This window comes from Mandrillus leucophaeus, unplaced genomic scaffold (genome assembly GCF_000951045.1).
Source record: "Mandrillus leucophaeus isolate KB7577 unplaced genomic scaffold, Mleu.le_1.0 Scaffold10, whole genome shotgun sequence".
Taxonomy (NCBI): domain Eukaryota; kingdom Metazoa; phylum Chordata; class Mammalia; order Primates; family Cercopithecidae; genus Mandrillus; species Mandrillus leucophaeus.
Genome location: NW_012098098.1, coordinates 4946310 through 4950326, shown reverse-complemented (window position 1 = coordinate 4950326; position 4017 = coordinate 4946310). Strand labels below are relative to the sequence as shown.

The 4017-nt window shown below is 57.8% G+C and overlaps 1 long non-coding RNA gene across 1 annotated transcript; it reads left to right on the top strand.

Annotated features, from left to right (window-relative positions):
• The first annotated feature begins 542 nt into the window (after positions 1–542).
• LOC105533342 lies at positions 543–1226 on the top strand. Its single transcript, XR_001005107.1, has 2 exons — positions 543–667; positions 963–1226. It is a non-coding gene; the product is annotated as an uncharacterized LOC105533342 (long non-coding RNA).
• The last annotated feature ends 2791 nt before the right edge of the window (positions 1227–4017 follow it).

The following is a 4017-nucleotide window of genomic DNA, read 5'->3' as shown; positions in this document are numbered from 1 at the left end:
GCCAGCTGCTCCCTTATGGGGGTGCTTTTGCATGTTTGCCATCTCGGGTCTCTGCCTTGACGCCCAGGGGAACACAGTCTGTTTTCTTTGTGGATCTGAAGGGGGCCGGGGAATAGGAGTTAGGTTTCTTTTTCTTTCTTTTTTTTTGAGGCAGAGTCTCACTCTGTCGCCCAGGCTGGAGTGCAGTGTGCGATCTCGGCTCACTGCAGCCTCTGCCTCCTGTGTTCAAAGGATTCTTCTGCCTCAGCCTCCTGAGTAGCTGGGATTACAGGTGCCCACCACTACACCCAGCAGAGACAGGGTTTCACCATGTTGGCCAGGCTGGTCTTGAACTCATGACCTCAGGTGATCCACCCACCTGCGCCTCCCAAAGTGCTGGGATTACAGGTGTGAGCCACCGCGCCCGGCCAGGAGTTAGGTTTCACATCATGGTTCTTAAGTAAGAAGATGGAATCCCCCCAGTAAGTAGCCACCACCGTCCCACAGCCTCCCCCGCCTGCCCCAGCTGCGCTGACATCTGTGTGTGTTCATTCTGCTTTTGAAGAAACTCAGGAGTGGCTGGAGGAGACAGACTCGGAAGAGGACAGTGAGGAGGTTGAAGGTGCTGAGGGTGGAGACGAGGATGAGGACGAAGACAGCGGAGAGGAGAGCGGTGCGGAGGACTGAGGTGAGCGGGCTGGAGCTCACGGGTGGTGTGGCTGCTGGGTGTTGGTGAAAGGCTTTTCATGTTTATTGGATTTTCATTAGAATTCAGCTTTGTTCTGTAGATGCCTTGAGGCAAGTTTAAAATCTTAAAAACGGTATGTGGAGTAATTTCGGCAGCTTGCTGATGAGTGCGGCGTGCCTGTGGGCTCTTTGATGAGGTCTTCCCTGAAAACCCGGTGTTCTCTCTACCCTCCCTGCACAGGCATCCCCCTCGGCTGAATGTGTTGGTCTCTCATTCCTTCCTCCTTGCGTATCAGAAGAGCCCCCTCCAGGGGCGCCTGGCAAGTGCTGTGCCCACGTCCGCCCAGGACCCAGCCGTGTTGGGTGAAGCTCTCAGGGCCAGCCTGTGCCGTGACACACAGGAGAGAGCTGAAGGTGGGTGGCCCAGGCCAGGGCGTGAACTTTCTCCCATGATTTAGTCTTTGATGCGGCGCTGGGCCAGAAGTTCAACTGAGTGCAGTGCGGGTGGATTCCCTCAGCAGCCTGTGTGTTGTGTAAAATAAATTGGACTTCAAACAAGACCACTGTGAGGTTTTCTTCTGTGCGGCCCGAGGCACACCCAGTCTTCCTGGGGCCTCTGCCAGTCTTCCCGGGCCAGGGCTGGCCTAGGGCAAGACTGCCCCACACTGGAGGGTGGAACTTTGGACACGAAGGACCCTCAAGAAGCAGGTTTCTGCGCCCGAAACCCCGGAATATGCTGTGCTTTGTGAGCCTTTCCTTCTACAGACCCAGAAGAGGGCACTGAGTTCCCATCCATCTTCACACTCGGGATCAGCCTCTGACGACTGGAAACTGAAAAGCAGGCCAGGGCCAGTGCACGCCTTCCCTGTTCTCGTTCATGTATGGCACCGCTGGTCGACTCCACACGGGGATCTCCTGGGGGGTCCCTCGTGTGCAGCGGCCTCACTCCTGGGAGCCCCCGTGCCCCCGCATGGTCTCTGTTGAGGCCCTGGTGGTCCCTGTCGGGTTTAGGGTTTAGGATTAGCATTTGCAAAGCGACAGGATGGGAGGCCGGAGGGCAAGGGCTCCCAGCGTCCCCATATGGCTGCCACCGGGTATCTCCGACCAGCTCCTCCTGTCTCCCGCGCTGCAGCGCCCTTGCCCCCGAAGGCTGTGGTGCACTAACCCCACCCGAGGCCCGCTCCAGTCCAAGACTGAAGGCTGGTTCAGATTTGCCAAATTGGGGTCAAAAGTTGAGCACTGAAACCACACCCGGTGCAGTTTTGTGGGTGTCTTAAATATTTTGAACAGTGGGAATATAGGATCCTTAGCTTTCTGTAATGGGCCGACATAACTGTGGTCCCTTGTCTTATCTGGGAGTTCAAAACAAGGGTGGTGGGGAGACGCCCCTCCTGGCGGAACCAGTGTTGAGCGGAGAGGACTAGAAGCTGACTTGGCAGCGAGCAGCTGTGAGCGCCTCCCTGCTGCCTTGGCCGATTCGTCCTCATGGCTCCAGATGGGCCCAGGAGTACCCGGGTCACCATGGGGCAGTGGCTTCAGAAGCGTCATCTCTCAGGATCACCTCAGGGGCACTTGGCCAGCTCTTCCCCAGCAGGGGCACGTGCTGAGCTCCCTGGTGCAGCCAGGTGTTCAGGAGGCCTCGGCGGGTGGGTGGCACTTGAACTGGCCCCGAGGGCCCTGCCCGCTGCCATGGGTGTGACCTCACTTCAGGCTTCTGTGGTCACTTGACCGAAAAGCTGATCAGAAAGGGGAAGGCTCTTAGCACTGCCCGTTCCCTGGTGGGGACACCTGTCTGGTGCATCCGGATGTGTGGGTGGCACTGCCGACGGGTGAGGCTGCAGACGTAGCCCCCCTGGAGGGCTGCAGCTCGTGTTTGCGTTGTGCTGGCCCCCCTGCCAACCCCCGAGGGCTGCAGCTCATGTTGGCGGTGTCGGGCTTTGGCGGCTGGTTTGGGCACTTTGTCTCGAGTGCGGGGCAGGCAGGGCTCTTTCCTCACGCTCTCGGCTGAGCTGGTTGGGAGAGGCTCGGGCAGGGCTGAGAAGCCGGAGCGCAGGCAGCAGCGTCCCCGCCCCCACAGGCTCTGCGGCTCTGGCCCTTGTCCAGAAGATGGACCCCGTTGTGTGGCCGGTTCGTTCTTCCCTCCTGCTCTTGGAGGAAGGAATGGAAAGATCTTGTTGGCTTCAATGCAGTTGTCTGTTATCAGAGATTTTCTTTCAGAGGAGCTTGTAACTAATTAAATGGGATTCCCAGGAAAAAGGTACTTTTGAATCAACCAAGTTGAAAGAAGGATGACAGCAGCCCTGAGGAGGAAACTTCTTGTACACTTTCTTATACAGAAAGCATTTTGCTTTTGTTGCTAAAGATTTGATTTGAATGAAAGATGCTGATCAGAACCAATGGGGGTCAGACAGACAAGCTCCCAGCATGGAGTGGCTGCCACGGCCGTGATGAAAACAGCAGCGCCCCTTCAGTGTGGAACCGCGGGAGACGCAGAACGCAACGCAGGGTGGTGGATTCCTGTGCAGAGCTCTGCCTGCCCCACGGGCCTGGGTTCTGCTTGTCTGCTAGAGCCCAGTTTATTGAACCACTTGGTGGCCAGGCAGCCGCCACAGGGCGTGAGCAGCCGGCATGAAAGCCCAGGGCCTCTGTCTCCCGGGAGCGGCTGGCACGGCGCGGCTGGGACACGCCATACTCGGTGCCACATTCACCTCCAGTTCCTCGGTGTGGTGAGCTGCTGGCTGTTAGGAAGGCTTTCCCTCGGCTCCGGCCCTCCCACACAGCCCCCGGACCCCGGACTGCAGGGTGGGCGGGCATGTCAGGTGAGGCGCTCTGGCCGGCCCACTTGGCAGCAGGGCCACGGCTCCTCGCGGGGCTTTGTGGGATTTCGAACGATGAATCACCTTGTTCCCCATTCTCCCCCTGCTGCCCATGCACGTCATGCTCTGTGTGAGGATGAACTGGAGGGACTGGCCGTGCGCGGTGGCTTTTTTCGTGGTTGGGGCGGGGGGGTGTTGGGTGGAATGAACATCAAGGGAACTACCCATTGAGCTTAGAAATCCTTGCCAGGCAGTTAGTTTGTGTTTGTTTTTAGACGAGAGTAGTGTTGACTGCAATTTGACATCTGATTTTTTTTTTAATTGAGTTGGTATAAGCAGGATGTCATTGGCTAGGTGACAGTTACAGAGTCACTGAGGGACCAAATGCCAAGATGCCTGTTGGTGAGAGAGACCCTCTCCAGAGTTTTCCAGAGGGGCCTCCTTCCGCGTGACGTTCAGGACCCTCTCCGGGGCTTTCCAGAGGCGCCTCCTTCCACATGACGTTCAGGTAACGAGGTGGGACCCCGCGCTGGAC